Consider the following 17,040-nt stretch of genomic DNA (forward strand, 5'->3'; position numbering starts at 1 on the left):
AATTCAGCAGAAGCCCAGCACTGGAAGATATTGTTGTTACTGATATTGATGTTACATGTTAGTCGGTATTTTGCAGTTTATTCAGAACTTTTTGGGATACAGACTTCGAGTTCGTTCATTTTGTTGAGGTATCAGGAGTTTCGAGGTAAATTCGTGGAGATTATTGAAGAATCGTTTTGCTACCTAAAATTCAAGGCAAAACGCTCTTCAGTAAAATTCAAGATCTCCTGCCAGATTTTGGCCTCGAACCACAGAGCATCCAACTAAGCAGGCAGACTTTGGTGGAGTCTGTAATGTCCAAGCAAAGTTTGGGTAAAATAAACGCAAAATGCCTGACAGAAAAACACCTACGGTAATGTCAGTATAAAGGCCATGCTCTTGATAAATAGATTTCCCAATGCTGCTTTTGCAAAGTTTCTTCTTCAGCCAAATCTGGTGCCAAGTAACTGCACCTGTGAGGGAGACAGCCAAGTTATTCTGCAAAGGATGGCCCACTATACAAATAAGTTGGTGGTTGTGGTTTTCCTCCACAGGAGTTGTGGTCTAGGGATCTTGTCTTAACGCTTCATCTGGCTTCTGTGACTGGCATTTCCCAGTAAGAGGTGCAATTCTCTCTGTGATATACCCTGAAGATGCCAGCTACCAATGTAGGTAAAACGTTAGAAGAAGACCTACCAGACTACAGCCATAGCCTGGAAAAATCCTACAAATAAATCCAGTTGAATCTATAAAATTAAGGAAAAATGCTGACAGATAATTCTCTCTAATACTATAGAACCAGGCATCTACTGAAAATGCCAGTGTTAAATTAGGACTAATAAAGGAAACACTTCCTTCACGCAACGCGGTGACGGTGGCTCTGAATTAGGCCGCTACAGGAGGCAAGTGATGGCTAATAACCTGGATAGCTTCTGCAAGGGCTTCTGGATGATTTATGGAGGAGAACTTGATTTCATGGCTACCAATCTTGGATCCTTTGACTGAGGATTGCAAATCGCCTCCTTAACAGTCCAGGGTGCCTCGAGCAAATATCAGAGCCTATAGCTGCCATTGCTTCACATCCCATATGTGAGCTCCCAATGGCACCTGGTACAATTAAGTAGAGAGAGCTGACTAGATGGACTCCTGGTCTGATCCAGCTATTTGTTTTACATGTTCTTAATCCGCCGAAAGCTCTCATTACTACAAGCATGTAATTAACTCTGTGTGCGCCCCTTCCGCCCCTCAGCTCAGGTTGGAAGCATTGCGGCTTCTCTCAGACATAAAAATACATGGGGAGCATGAGCCAGGCCAGCAGCAGAAGAGCCATGGGAGGCAGCCCTTCTAAAACATCACTCCAGAGACGCCACTCCGTCTCCTGAGGGCATTTCAGGCCCAGAGGCAAACCACCCAACAGAGACTCCAAAGGACCATTGACACGGGTAGTTCCTACAGCCCCAAGGCAGTCACCCCAGACTCCTCTCCACTCTGTGAAGGAGGTGATGCAGCTTTATCAGGCCAGTCCCCAGATCGCCTTGGCGCAGCTGTGCAGTGTGGAGGAAGAATGGGCTCCATTTGCCCAAATCCAGGCTTTGACATCGGGCTCAAGTATCGCATCTAAGTCCTCTCTCAGTTTCATCAATAGTGGAAATCCAGTAGTACTTGGTAGTCCCCTGGAAGAGCCCCCCACTCCAACAAAAAAAAAAAAAATTCAGTAATCTTTCAGCATTCTGGAGTTCCTGCCTCTAAACCGGGTCAGAAGACACAGGCCCCGAGGCAACCCTTTCCCCACCCCACCCCCCCATTTCCGTCGCCCCTTCACTGGCTTCTAGAGCTCTTGGCAGAGGTGGCCTCCATTCCAGTCTGGCTGCTGCCTGACAGCCCCAGGTAAAAGCCGTGCTGTGCATGCAACCTGGCTAGAGGGGCCCTGAATTCAGTTCTTTTTTTTGGCCTCACAAGCCAGCACCGGCTGTACATGTGCGTCTAAGGGGAAGGCAATATACAGTCATAACCAGGCAGGGCGCAGCTTTACCAGAGAGCCTACCACAAACAGTGGAAACAGAATTCCACCTGGGATCAGGTGACAGCAGCAAAACAGGGAAACGAAAGAAACTTCACCTGAAACTGTCCTTTCAGGATTGGCAGGTGTTTTAAAGTCCCTTTTAGAACTCCGTACAAGGAACAAAAGTAGGTCAAGTGCAAGCAAGAGGATCCTGCTGTCCAAATAACAGGAAAAGAACCCTTTCAGATGCGGACAGTCTGCAGAAAACATCTTTAGCAAAGAAGAAGGTCCCCTATCATCGAGATCTTAAGTAATCAGCCTTGCTGATAAAGGTGCCCCTAAGCCACACTTCATATAAATAAACAGTGCAACTGAGTACAGTTCGAGCACTGATTAAACTCCCAACTTCCTGGCTGGCACCAGATGGCAGCATCTCTATCTCCCCGCCCCTAGACTTTGTGCTGGCTACAGGAGCCCTCTTCCAGTGAACCAGCTTTCAGCGGCGGCAGAGAAACTCCTTCTACTGCCAGCTCTTCTTCCATCAGGTTCGGGCTTACCGAAACGCTGGGCCATAATAACTCTGGCAGAACTTTTCCTGATACTATTGAGTACGTAACTTTGACATTTCCTTGTCTGAACAATAGCGACTCCCTTTGCTGTAATTTATTATCAATAAAAGAGACTTTCGAAGAGGCTGTAGGCGGCAAGGGACGCCTACCTGCTCCAGCCAGAGAGTTGCTCTTAGTTCCAAGATCAGCTCAGAGCCAGCCACACGACGCAGCACTCACCCTGTGGGTGTTAATATCACCAGGGTCCGGGTGTCCGTGAGTTGGGGGGGGCTCTGTATATCGGGTCGAAAGCCCAGCTTGGCCAGTATGTAAAGCAATGTGGCCCATGTCCTGCAGCATCGGCCCCGGACGGCGCGCCCCAGCCACTTGCCTGGCCTCTGTGTTGATGCGGCTTTGATCACTCCGGTCTGTGGATCAGCTCTGAATCCTGCACAAACAAGTAATCAGCTGCGACAGACACTTATCATTTCAGTAAGGCCTTTCCCAGGCTGCCCTGGAAGGGCTTAACCTACAAGCCACCGCTGTATCTCTCCCTTGAGCTCTCCCTGGTCCTTGGCAGGTGGCACGGTTATTTCAAGAGGAGGTTTTCATCAAGTGAGGCACGTACCCACCGCCTATCTGACAAAGGGGAAACCGGCACCCTTGTTTCCAATAGTGGGCTATCCAGGAGCCTCCAAGAATGGAGCGCAGATCGCGCCAACCACCATTTGATAACGGAGGCTCCACGCCCAATCGGCGGGTCAGCGCCGTCACAAATTCCTTGCCGCCACTGGAATTCTTCAACCATCCAAGTCTGGAGACAGACAACAGTTGAAGGTAACTCGGTATACCAGAAGTATTGATACCGTGGGCCTGCGGCCTTTGGGCCCCCCACTGTGACCTCTTGTCCCCTTTGTTTGTGGCACACTTCTAAACTCTCCAGAACTTCAAACAACAGTACGCAAGTCCCCTGATTCAACACCTTAGGATCTTCATTAAAGGAAACACTTCACACAACGCGGATTGGTGTTTGAATATGCTGCTACAGGAGGTGGTGATGGCTTTACCCACCTGATAGCTTTAAAAGGCCTTTGACAGATTTATGGAGGAGAAGCCCATCTCTGGCTACCAACTTGATCCCTTTGATCTTGAGACGTAAATTTCTTTAACAGTCCAGGTGCCTTTATAAGCGCAGAAGGCCACTGTTTCCATCCTGCATGGAGCTCCCAAAGGCAATTCCGGTATACCGCGAGTAAAGTAGAGTGCTGACTCAGGATGGACTCTGGTCTGGATCCAGCAGGCCAGTTCTTATGTTCTTAAATGCCAGAAGGCCACCGCAGCCAAACTATAGTTCCTGGCAGACAGCTGACTTCTGCTTCGCCTGCTCCATTTGGGAAGTGTGAGAAATTCGACGGCGGCAGGTGGCAATACACAGGCCACCTGTGCATCTTTGCTCCAGCCTACAATGCTGAGATGGCAGGACCTGGGCCTGAAGATGCGACATCCAGCACCACCTTGAACTCTCTGTTGCTGGCAGTTACCTGAGTTGTTTCTCCTTGGCTGCTTTCCATGCTGGCCGCCAAAACCAAAGCGGGATGGTGAGCCCCACGCCAGCCACTGGTGTCAGAGGCCCTTCTTCAATGGCCTCTCCACTAACCTGAACTCTGTGCTATCCTCTCCACCGCTATTGCCATTGGCACATTACCGCACTCCACTTGAAAAGGAGACTTCGGGCTTCCTGTAATCAGCTCCTCGGTGCAGGATAGCTACTCCAGGCTATGTCCAGGAAGTCCATGATGGGCCTTCGCGATGGATTTGTGGGTGCAGCACCAGCTGCTCAGAGGTAGACGGGAGGCAGCGCCGCGACGGGCCGACCTCCTGGCACTGAGTACATAACTCGATGGCCTTGTTCCACTCTACTGTGGGCAGTCCCAACTGCTTGAGGTCAGCCCGCGAATGGTGACCTTCCGGTGATCGCGGAATGACGGAGGCCCGCCATCGCTATCTTCATCAGGAGGAACTTGGAATTGGGGAAAGAGTCGAGATATAGATATGGAGGACTTGAGGCGAAGGGATCTTTGCTGCCAGGTACCTGGCTGGCCTCCGTGTCTCCGCAATCACCTCCAGGATAAGGCCTGCCATCTCCAGAACCTGGTCCGGCCACCGCTCTATCCATGTGATTTTCCTCCCGCCCGGATTTGGATCTACAGGCCCGCATTTGGCCAACACGCTGATGATGGCGAGTCTCCCACAGCGCGACTCCGGGTGAGCCGCCCAGCATGGCCCGCGATGAGGGTGGTCCCACCAGGAACTCCCCGGCTGAAGATCAGAGGTATCCTGCTGTACCGGGTATTCTCGACCGCTGGAGTCCAGCATCACTCAGCCCTCGCTCTCCGGGCCGCGATTGCCAGCTGGCTGGAGCCCTGGCCCAGGACGGTTGGCACCGCAGCATCTGGGCTGGCCCAGGTACCGGCCACCATCAGAGCAATGCAAAGCCCTACCCCCAGCAGTACCTGGCTTCATGGTCACTCCTCCGTGATCTCCTCATCCAGAGGGCTCAGGAACACGCTGGCTTCGGGGCTCTGCTTTCAGCCGCCAGATAGGAGGCTCCAGCCACAATCCACCATCTGCCAAGACAAAAGCACTAACATGATAAGCAGAGCCAGAAAGGGGAGCCAGTTTGTGAACTGTGATCCACTTGTTCTGACCTGAATACCTTCAGACCTTGCAGGACGAGATGATGTGCTGCGAGACACGGGTCCATGGAAGCCAGTGGGTTGTAGGGCCAATCAAGCTTATCCCACCAGCTGCCCCCCTGCCCATTTCAGCTTTAAGCACAGTGGATGTGGGCCTGAGGGCTATATGTACTCCATGCCTGGCTGGTAGCCTCAAAGCACAGAGTTGATCTCTTTATGCCTCTGATGCAAATCTGTGCATTTTGCACACTTCTTGTACGAAACAGAAGCTCCCAACATACATACAGTCAACTGCTGTTTGAATTCAGCCCAGAATTCCAAAGCTACGAACCAGCATTTTCAAATACTTATTTTAAAAGAAACAGGAACTCTGTCTCACCCAACAACTTAAAAAAAAAAACACCACCCATTTTCTACACTAACAGCTGTTAGCTCCACTTGAGTCAAGTAAGATGCAAGGGGAAGATGTTCCACAAGGGCAACTCCCAAAACAGCCCTTTTTTTGAGGGGAAGGGAGGAGACTTGTGCATCTTCTAGGTCAAGCAGAGATGGTAACCCACTCAGCCTCTAGCTATCGGACCAGCCCAAAAGACAGTCCATATATAGAGAATTATTACATCGGCGCTTTCCATTCAGCCTGGGGTGGCTAATAGAATTGTTGTTCTAATGTGAAACTGGTGCACTCATGTGGATTTCATTCCTAGCTCAGCGGAAGAGGGCCCTAGTCCACTTTTAAGAAGACTCAACTCAAGATATTGCAAATCATAGAGTTGGAAGAGACCACACGGGCCATCCGTCCAGCCCGCCATTCAGAAGCACACAATCAAAGTATCTCATATATGTTCCTCCAGCCCCCAGTTTTGAAAACCTCCAAAGAAGGGGAGACAGCACTGACTCTGAGGCAGGAATTCCACTGCTGAACAGCCCTGATGGTCAGGGAAGTTCTTCCTTCTTATCCTTTTGGGTCATATACCCTCTGCTAAAACTCTATGAATTTTCTCTGGGGCTTTAATGCCAATAACCAGCAAGTTTTAATTTCTTGGTGTCCTGCAGCTATGAACGTGATCAAATAATAATGGTAATGAAGGGAAAGAATGCAAGACCATCAATTATTCATTAACCTAATCGCCAATATATGTCAGAAGAACCTACTACGCGATACTCCACCTTGCCCCAGTTCATATTTTGCCGCTCAACACCCGCTTGGCCTAGAAACCGAGACGAGAGAAATCCTGGAGAAGGAACAGAAGGAAACTAATAAGGTCAGGTGCTGGCTCCAGCAGGTCATTGATCTACTGAGGAATGGCTCAGGAGAAAAAAATCTCTTGTTCTTCACGTGAATTTCTACCTCCATCCTGTCTTGTAACATAAGATACATCCCCTGAAAATAAGAGACTAGTAGGAGGTTTTGCTGAAGTGCAAAATATAAGGCATCCTCAAAAGCAAGATTTGTGCAAAGCTTTTTTGTTTGGAAGCTACGCCCTACCTAACAGAACTCTGTGAAAGAAATACATCCCCTAAAAAAATAAGACATCGCACATCTTTGGGAGCAAAATTAGCAAGACACTCGGTCTTATATTCGGGGAAACACGGCATTAATGTTCTCTGGGCAGATCTTTAACTTCTGCTTCATAATTTGAGCAACTGAATTCAATATGGCAATTGCATTACCTGATATCCAGGTGGCCCCAGCAGCAGCTGAAATAGCATGTCTGTGGCTAAAGAGGAGGCAGAACAAACAGGGCCCTAAAGCATTGTGCCAGAGATGGCTTACAATGCCAGGCTTAGATTCTCCTGTCCAGACAGCTTGGGCACCAGTCACATCTTTGCCAAGGGAACTATAAGGTCAGCTTCCTCTGAGTTCTTTGTCCCTAGATGGGCCCCCCCGCTTTAGCCAGTTTCTCGGATTTGCTCTTGCTAACCTCTTAGTACAGGAGGCCGCTTCACCCCCCCACCTTGGCACCTACAGGAGGTCCTGTTCAGCCGGAGCCACTTCACCAATACAGCTGACTGCTACAAGTGTAAGTAATAACTATACTGGCCTTGTCTATGAAACCAGCCAACCACCACCCCTTGGTGGCAGGTATCCATTGGAAGGCAGGCCAGCGGGGACAATAATAAAATGGCGCAGCTGGGCCAACTGAAGAGGCCCTCTGGAGCCGCATCATGCTGCATCCAACACTTCAGACGCTTGTTCCTTCTGCCTGAGAGCGTCAGTCACCCAGCAACTGGCCCTTGTGACTGGGAAGATACAACACATGGCTTAAAGCTCTTCTGGCTAACATGAACGCACCTGGCTCCATGGGTGTTCCGCTTTCCATTTCTGGGCGAGGGGGGGCTACTCTTCAAACGGTATTTTGATGTCGGCCTGCCACAGTAGCTGAGACTTCGCCTCTACTGTAAATAGCACTGGAGGGATGGGTGTCTGGCCAGGATTACGCTCCACGCTCTCTAGCTCAATCTCTAGAATCTCTAAAGCCCCTGAAGCCAATGTTGAGTCTCCTTCTTTATGCTCTGAGGAGTGACGCCAGCTACATACCACTGTAGACGCTATTGCAACAGCCAGACAAGGACGGTTTTGCTGTGACATTTTAGTTTTGACTGAAGCTACATGGCGGTGGATCTTTGTTCAGGCCCCCGTGACTTAGCCAGGTCTATGACGAGGACCCCGCCTGGGTCTGCTCACCAGCACTCCGCCTTGGGATGAAAAGGAGACCCAGGCCCAGGGCCTTCGAGAGCCGCTGTCCGCCTTTATTCTGTGCTTCAGTGGCAAGTCTCCAGGCTCCAGCATGTGGCCCCTCCTTCGAAATATTACGCTGCTAGCGACAACAGATGGCGGGCCATGTTGTGCAAAGCCACTGGCGTGCATGGGGCTCCCCACCACCCACCCTCGCGTCACAGGCAAATGCAGAACTCCCCTGCAAAAGGGAACTTGGGATGAAACTACTCTCCTTGCATAAATACAAAATTGAGTCAAAACAGCAAATAGATCATACCTACAAAAATAAAATTCTAAATTGCAACCAGGAGCAGTGAGCTGGAAACGTAATTTCAACCCACATTTCCTTTAATAGAAAGAGATATTGTCTCACAAATCTATTATATTGCCATTATTTCTATATTACTTTTCAAAAATCAACAAACCAGCTCCCTTTCTAGCTTGGCCACAAAACCAGCTACTGCGCAACCTATTGTAGAGAACACCCAAAAGGTGCCCCGTGCCTAAGCTACATGGGAGTAATTTGAATAGTTTCTCATAACGCAACCCACACCCCCAAACCAAAACCCTGATGCAGCTCTTAGCTCAACAGTAGGGCCCCTGGTCCATTCCACACCTTGTGCCACCCTGGACTAGTGTCCGCTCTGCCCTGCATGCCAGACTATTTGGAAGAAAACCCCAAGTCACCTGGAAGGCACACGGCTGGCAGAGCAGCAAAGAGCAGGAGAGCCCCCCCGCCCCTGATGACCCCCCGGCCTGAAAACCATTAATTTCTCTCACGGGTGCAGCCCCCAGGATCTCCTCTTGAGCTGGTTGCTGGGTTGTGAAGGGATTCCCCTGAGGGAGCTGGGCTCTTGAGAGCCTCCCACCCACTGGCTCCTGGAGCCATGTCCTGGCTGCCCTTGCCTGAAGAAAGAGGGCTGTCCAGGAGAGACTCCAGTGAGGGCCCACTCAGGTGCTGCAGAGCCCTACATTGCCGGGCAGCTACTGACTGGGCAGAGGGGTTGGATGTTCCTTCTCCTGCCTGAACTCCTAAGATGTTTCGGAAAATGACAAACTGGAGAGAGATGAAAAGCAAGCCCTGCTTTTAACAAGGAAGGGAGAGGAGGCCATGCCGCCTCAGGCAGGGATGACCATGCCGAGGGAAGGGCTGAAAGCTGGACTCTGGGGCGTTGCTGCTACATCTCAGGGACCCGGGGTGAAGGCAGAGCCGCAGGAAGGGGCCTGAAGCTACCGTGGCAGCCCCTCCTGGGCTTGGAGGCAGGCCCCCCTGCGCCCAGCAACAGCCGAGCCTCCTCAACCTCTCCCAAAACAGCCAGGCTGGAAGGTGAGCAGGGCCCCTAGTTTCCCAGGAGCAGCCAGGCCTGAGGAGGAAGTGCGGCACGCGCTGCTGGAATGCTTCAGCATGCAGCAGGAGCTGCTTCCTCCATCTCCTGCGGGGCCTTCCTTGCTCCAGCTGCTCAGCAGAGCTGGCTGCCAAAGACCGGAGGAGTCCTAGACACGCATTCCTCCTTGTGATGAAGCAGGTCGTTTTGGCTAAACACAACAACCGCCAAGCACCACTGCACCACACACCTGGCACTTCTGTAATACCGCTCTGGGCTGAGGCTGCAAAAGGCCCCTTGCTCGGAACAGGCTTCCCTTCCCGGCCCTCAGCTCTCTGCAACAGGAAGGAAGGTGCTGAGCAGCGACATGCCCCAAAGATCTCCCACTCGAACCTGCTTCCTCCGCTGCCCGGCCAGGCGCGCCCCGCCGCGCGAAGACCTCGGCCTGGCCCACCAGCAGCAGTGCAGCAGCAGCAGCAGCCCCCCCGCCTGCTGCACGGGACGGGCGCACAGGCGCGGCCTCCTGCCCACGCAGCATCCGCTGGCATCCCAGCGCGACGCTGGCAGTCCCGGGCTGGGCGCAGAGGCGGCCACGCGTCCCGGTGGCCTCCAAAAGACACGCTGCAGGAGGGGTCCACGTGGCTGTGAGTCGGTCACTACGCGGAGGGCCTTACTGGGAGAGGCAGCCGGCTTGGGAGGCTGGGTGGGCCGCGGCCAACGGCCCGCGGCTGGCAACGGGACTCCCCTGCAGCGCCCCCCCGCCTGGCTCCTAGCCTGGAGCTGAGAGAGAGAGAGAGAGAGCGAGAGAGAGAGAGAGAGAGAGGAGAGAGGAGAAGGCGCCTCTGCTGCCCCCCCCGCCGTCTCCTCGGCGGGGCCGCACTGACTCACCGGCGGGCTCGGCCACGGCGGTCCTGCGCCCGGGCGTCACGCGCACGGGCTCCTCCCAAGCTGGCTAGCCACGGCCACAGCCAGCCAGCCTGAGGCGCGGCGGCGGCGGCGGCGGGTGGCGGGAGGGTTCCCGGGCCCCGAGCGGGCAGGCCGCTCGCCCGGTGCCGCCTCTGGCGCTGGTGGACTGACCGCCTCCTGCCCCTCCCGCGCCCCTCCCGCAGCGGAAGGAAGGGAAGGAGGCGCCGCCGCTTCAGCCCGGAGATTCCCGCTGCGGGACGAGCCGGAGGAGGCGGCGCTTCCTCGCATCCCCCCCCCCCCCGGGTGCTGGTCGGTGCTCGGTCCTGCGCGCGCGCACAGCCCCCCCCCCCGCCTCGGAGGGAAGCCGCCCCGGCTCATCCACCTGATCCGGCAGAGCAGCTTGGCTGGCCCCTGCGCTGCGCCTCCCACCCCCCGCCCGATCCTGCCTCGGCAGCCCTCCCCGGCCGTGCTGCCCTCCTGGGCTTGCAGCGGCCCCCCGCCCTCCCCCCCACAAGACTCTCCAGCGCCCAGGCCGCACCCGGGGTGGGCTTCTCGGAGCCACACCGAAACGGCGCGACTCCGACGGGAGGATAGCCCTGTTGCCCACTGCACGACTTGGTCGCCCGCAGGGAACAACAGCGAAGCATCATCCCCTACCGACTCCCAGGCAGGCGTGGCCTCCGAGCAGAAACCTGTATGTGGGGGTCCGGGGCTGGCATTTTCCCCAGACATGCGGGAGGTGGGCCGTGATTGGGCCCCGCTGCTGCCCCCCCCTTTGGGTCCCCAGGTCCTTGAGGGTCTCCTTCCTGGGGCTGCTGCTGTCTGTGGCACCTGCATGGCATCTGTGGGCAGATGAAGGGGCCGCTGGAAGCACAGGAGGGGATGATGAACCTTGCTGGCCTGTAGCTGGCCCCTCCCCAAGAGGGGTAGTGCGTGCCTGGAGGGGCCCCCCGGACCTTGACTCCCGGGTTCCAGGTGACTCAAGAGAGCAGAGCTTGACAAGAGGCCTGCGGGATCAGACCAGCCTTCCAATCCCCACCCAGCAGTGGCTACAACACAGTTCCTCTGAGGCCAACGACGCCTCCCCTGATGCTGCTGCCTCCCCTGGCACTGGGCTCCTGAGGGCTGACTCCGCCCCTGGAATGTGGGAGGTTCCTCTGGCCAGTGGCTAGCGGCACGGGGTAGATCTTTGCCCCTGCATGATCTCGTCAAGACACAGACTGTGCTGTAAACCTCCACTGGAAAGGAGAGGTAATCTTTGTACTTGCTCAGAGGAAATCCCAGGTAAAAGTAAGTGGTTTGCGTTTTTGCTTAAAGCCTACAGCATCCAGCGGAGTCCTGAGGACTGGCGAGCGGCAGTTGTTCTGTGTTTGGTGTTCTTCCTTCTGGAGCAGCGTGTTCTCTTCTCTGGATATGAAACTGAGAGGCCATTTACCTCTGGAAAAGAAGAGAGGGAAGGAAGGGAAGAAGCAGCTGAAACTGAGGCCTCTAAAGCTCAAGTATGGTCTGATTAGATAGCATTAACATACTACACCCCCCCCACACACACACACACACCGTCCCTTTGTCTCTCTCAAGATGCCTGAGTTGGGAGGCAGGGTTTAAAACAGCCACGAGGAGGAGCAGGGACTTTTCTAGTGGTGGCCTCTAATTTTGGGAGTGCCACCAAATGAGGTCCGCGAGGGGGGTTAGAACAGGATTTCCCAAGCTCCCAGGGAGGCGGGTCCATCTAGTCCAGCCTCCCAAAGCTCCTGAAAACGCACTCAGCCAGACAGTAGAAGTTGCCCGGGTTGGGCATCTCCGGCTCTCCAGGCAGAAAACCCACAGCCCCTTTTAAAAATAACGCAGACGGTTCTGTGTGCTCTTCCATCGTCTGTCCTAAATTCACTGGAAAGTGGGGTTAGCGGCTCCGTGTTTGTCTAGGCTTATGGAGCATATTTTGCCTTGCAGGGTCGGGTGTACACTTTTGTGTGTGCTTTTAAAAATAAGAAAAGGTCTCATGCAGCCTTGTGCCGAAGGTAATACTTTATGATGTGTGGAGAGGATTGCCATGTAGCAAAAATTATATTTTAATTCAAACAGGAGCCTATTTTTCAACAGTGAGGCCTTCTAGGCCATTTTTTTCCCTACTTGCATGGGGATTTGCACCAGAAGGGAAGAAGCTAGTGAAGAGTTTGATCTATATCCCCTCTCCTGCAGGAGACTCCAAGGGGCTGGATAATCTCTTGTCTCTCACAACAAAATAACACTCCTGTGAGGTAGGTGGGGCTTGGAGAGCTCTGAAGAACTGTGACTAGCCCAAGGTCACCTGTAGCTGGCGGTGGGAGTGCACAAGCTAACTTAGTTCCCCAGATAAACCTCAACAACTCAAGCGGCAGAGCGGGGAATCAAACCTGCTCCTCCAGATTAGAATGCACTCTGCTCTAACCACTACGGCCACTGCTGGAGGAGGGCAGGGCTGGGCTGGCTCTCCAACTACTCTTGTCAGGCCAGAGGCTGTGAGGGGCCCCGGAACAGGGAGCCACAGGTGGAAGGTCTGGGCTGGGCTGGGCTGGGGCTGCCTGTGCCATCTACCTCCCTCCCAGCTGGCCCCTGCCCCCCTGCACTGCTTCTTGGCCTGCCAGTTAACCTTTTTGCTCTTGATGTCTTTTGCTCTGCCTTGTTTTATGCATTCTATTGATTTTTAATTTTTTTATTTAAAACATTCTATAGTTGCCTCCCATATAAAATGGAAAATTATTATAACCACATACACATAAAAGATCAAGCAGTTTGCAATCTCCGCCAGTTAGGAATTTCAACAATAAATACAAACTAATCTTAGCCAAATACAGTCCTAAATAAACCCTAATTTGTTTTATTCCTCTTTGGTTTTGTTATGCTTTTGTTTTACTTGTGGGGTGCCATGTCTGAGAGGCAGGATAGAAATTTTGTCTGTACACCGCCCCCTGGAGCCCTTCAGGATAGGGCTGTATACTAAATTTAATGTAAATAATACTAATAAAATTCAGTCTCTGGGGAAATGTGGTTTACGCTCACAGTCGAAAATCTTTATGTGGGGTGCTGCTTAGCTGAAACTTGGGGTGTCACTTGCTAAAACTCCTCCTTATTTAGAGCAGGTTCCTAACAGTTAAAAAATTCATCCTAAGCTTCCTTGAAATAAAAGGCATTGAACGTGCAGATTGCGTGCTTTCACCGTATTTTGCTTGGACAAAGGCAGGAGGTAGCAAGTAAGACAGCCTTTGATTTGTTAACTACATGTCTATCAAACACTGTTGAGGCAGGCGCTGTTTGGCACAAGCTGCTGGAGAAAGCTGCAGTTGCTCCTGGATGTGCATGCCTGTTTGCCTGACCCTGGAGCTGATGTGCAGAATGTTCAACTGGCTCAGCTGGACAAGCAGCGCTTCCTTCCTCCCTCCTGATCACCAACTGGCAGTGAGGGAGGAGAGGGAAGCGGGACGGATGCCTGCAGTGCTGTCTCCTTCCCCAAATAACAACCTCCTGTCCAAATCTGTGCTGCCCTTCCTAAAGCAAGTACAAAATGAAAGGCCTCCATTCTGCACTGCTCTTCTGATAGAAATCTCGCACAGTAATTAACTTCAGAACCAAGTCACTTCTGGGAGTTGTGAAGTCCAGAGTTCGTGAATTGTGCCTCCTAGAATGTTTTGCAGCAGAGGAACTCCTCTCCTGGGCCACTCTGTGTGTCTAGTCGGCAGGCTCTCCAGGAGTCTAGGTCTTCTGGCCACACCTACACTGCCCCAAGCAACTTAGTGGGAGATGCCAGGGCTAAAAAGTGAGACATAATTTTATCCTCTAACAGGCCTGCCCGGCTGACTAACTGAGAAGCTCTCGCCATGATGTAAAGGAGGGAGGGAGGCCATGTGTTGGAGGTCGCAATGCCTAATGTGCAAAGGAACTGAGAAGAAGACATACAGGGCCAGCAAGAGGTCAGCTAGAGAGGGCTGTAAAATTAGCAACCCTCCTCCGCCTTGTTATGTCACCTCTTGTCTGTCCTTAGACTGACACTCTGCACTCTAATATCGTGCTTCTTTCCTCATTAGAGCAGAGACTTCCTAGCTAGCAAGATAGCAGCTAGCTCCTCCTCCTCTTTCCTATCCTAAATGTAATTCCTAATAAACATTTACCTTTGCCCTTTCATCAGTGTGTTAGCCACTTCTTGTGGCAGACTCCCAACAATGCTGTTATACCCAGGACAATTGCACTACTAAAAGACAAAGGCAATCTCTTTGGGTTCCCAGACTCAGATAGCCCAGCAGGAACAAAGGCCACAGGTAGAGAGAAGGTGGCCGCCCCTGTGGAGGGAGGTGTACGCACTTGCATAGACCTTGCAGCAATAGGGATCTCACCTAATGGAGATTGGGAAATGAAAGCCAACTTACAGCATGAAACGCGACGTAAACTCTTCAACCTCAAAGCCAGACTGGCCAGATGAGAAATGACTAAAATAAACCTTAAAATAGAGGTGCGTTGCATCAACTTTATCAGACTTCAATTGTTAACCGAGATTGATGCTTCGATGTTAAGTAGTTTCTGAAATTTGGGAGGAGTTAGAAAAATGTCGGGAATCCCGCACAGCAGTGATAAAAGTACTGCAGTATCAGCTACTTGAGAAAGTCGCTCTTTTGTCTTCAGCGGGAATGATTTGCATCAACATATTAATGAGATGCTGCAGCCAACTGACCAGCAGAAGTTAGCCAGAAAGATTTTAGAAGGTGATGACTCTAATCTTCTATACTTGTTGATTCTTGCTCTTAAACAGCTACAAGAGCATCGAACTGTAATAGAGAGTAAAGAAAGCTCTTAACTTTGGCAATGCTATTAATGAACTGGAGAGATGAGCGCCCCATGGAGAGTTTGTCTTTAAACCACAAATGACTTACGAGCATTAGCTATATGCAACAAGGGGTCTTTACAATGCCACGATGGTGAAAATAATATTCTTGAAAGTCAGTGGCCAGACCTGGACTTGAGGGTCCAACAGAGTTGGTGCTATAAAGCTGCTCTGCATATTCCTCAGTCTATTCCAAGACATGTAGAATAATGCACTTCAAACTGCTTCAAAGTGCCTTTGGAAGAAAGGGAATTAGCAAATCCACTTGCAAACACAGTTGTGAAGTGGTTTGAAAACGATTGTTTTCTATGCAGCGAAGGGCCAGAGAGGGACTGAAGGCAGGCGGTAGACCTAATCTAAGAAGTCTTTGGAGGAAAGTTTTCGAAGAAATAAAATGAAATGCTTGAATCTTTAGAAGGGAAGTAGTAATCACCTTTGGTGATAAAGTTTTACTTGATAATTTGGATGAAAAAATAAAATGGAAGACACTCTACATTTCGTAATGATGAAAATATTACAGCAGGAGGAATTCAAAAGCCCGCTCCATAAACAAATGCACCTTGCAAGAGGAGCTGTGAGAGAAATAACTATTAAAGATGGTTTGTAAGGCCCCTCGCTTATAAATAATCTGATTTCTATAAGTACTTTTAACAGAGAAAGGCTATTCAGTCCTTTGATGATGGCATTTAATTTTGATGGCTCAGAATTATGGCCCAAGGAGCTACAAAATGGGCTGTATAGTCTGATTTATAAAATAGAGAAAGTGAATCTTGTTCAAAATGTTTAAACTTTGTGGGTACAGGATGCTTTGGCCACAGATCAATTGAACCAATGAAACAACTTCTGTGAGCCAGACTTTAACGTAAGAATATGCAATTGCTAACTGCTTTCAGCAACGGAGAATTATGAAACTTGCCCAAAGCAAAAGGGTACTGTGACTGAGGCCCTTTCCGTGATAAAAGCAAAATATAAAGCAGGCAGGTGGATACATGAACCCTGTCACAGCCCTGACCTCTTGCGGTAATGGCTGGGCATCCATTGGTCAGTGGAGTTATTACAGGATGTGCACCTTTGCACAAAGGCGCTTTTTTTCCCACCTTACCCTCCTGTGCTGTAGCTACAGTCTGGCAGGCAATGGACTCTTACAGTCTTGTTAAGTGCTGTCCCTGTGCCCCTTCCATAGCTACGCAGCAGAGAGACAGGGGCCAAAGCAAAGGGAAGTGTGGCCAAGTAACGTGCTTCTTGGGGCAACTGTTGGCTCCAGCTGCGGCCAGTAACTACATTAAAACAAAAGAAATGGCGGTGATACTGGAATCGAAACCCTGGGCATGGCAAGTGACTCAGGACAGATAACTCCATCCCCACCCCACCCCGGTCATGGCCACTTCTGTCTTCGCCTAGCCTGCCCTCCTAAGCAAAACCAGACACCGCCAAATGGTGAGAAGTGATTTTGCCTTGAGAAGTTGGCTGATATGTTCATCACTTCCTTCCCTTTGCATGGCCAGAGAATGATTTTTTCAGCAACGTCCGGCGTTCTGAAGGCAGGCTGGGCTGTAAGAGACTTCTACTTCGTGGCTGGCTGGAATTCCACCCTGCTGAGAACAAATTTGCCAGCCTAACCTGCCTGGTAGCCTTTGAGGAGGTGGTTTTAAACAAACGTAATATCTGGGAGGACTGTGGTTCTTCCTGGTTTTATATGGCGTAGTTTTCAAAAGCATACCCTGCCCTAAGGAGTTTACACTTCAAAGCGGAGGCCATCTGGCACAATGAGTCAGGTTCTGCAGGCAAGCTTCCAACCTCCAAACATTGATAGAGCTATTAAATGGGGCCTTTGTAACTGCTGCTGCTCATTAAAAGTTATTGAACATTCCAATTTCTAGGCATGTTTATTTCTATAGGAAGACGGCCTCGCCAAATCCTAGATGGTAGCTTCTGCCATCCTGATAAAAATTTTAGTAGATCTTCAGGTTAGAGTTTTCTTTAGGCTGCATGCATCCGGTAGTTTTGTCTCTC

General features: G+C 51.3%; 1 pseudogene; it reads right to left on the bottom strand.

The window, feature by feature from the left end:
* Positions 1–4,273: 4,273 nt before the first annotated feature.
* On the bottom strand, positions 4,274–5,009 carry LOC125428024 (annotated as a pseudogene).
* Positions 5,010–17,040: the final 12,031 nt, after the last annotated feature.

This window comes from Sphaerodactylus townsendi, linkage group LG03 (assembly GCF_021028975.2).
Source record: "Sphaerodactylus townsendi isolate TG3544 linkage group LG03, MPM_Stown_v2.3, whole genome shotgun sequence".
NCBI classification, from domain to species: Eukaryota; Metazoa; Chordata; class Lepidosauria; order Squamata; family Sphaerodactylidae; genus Sphaerodactylus; species Sphaerodactylus townsendi.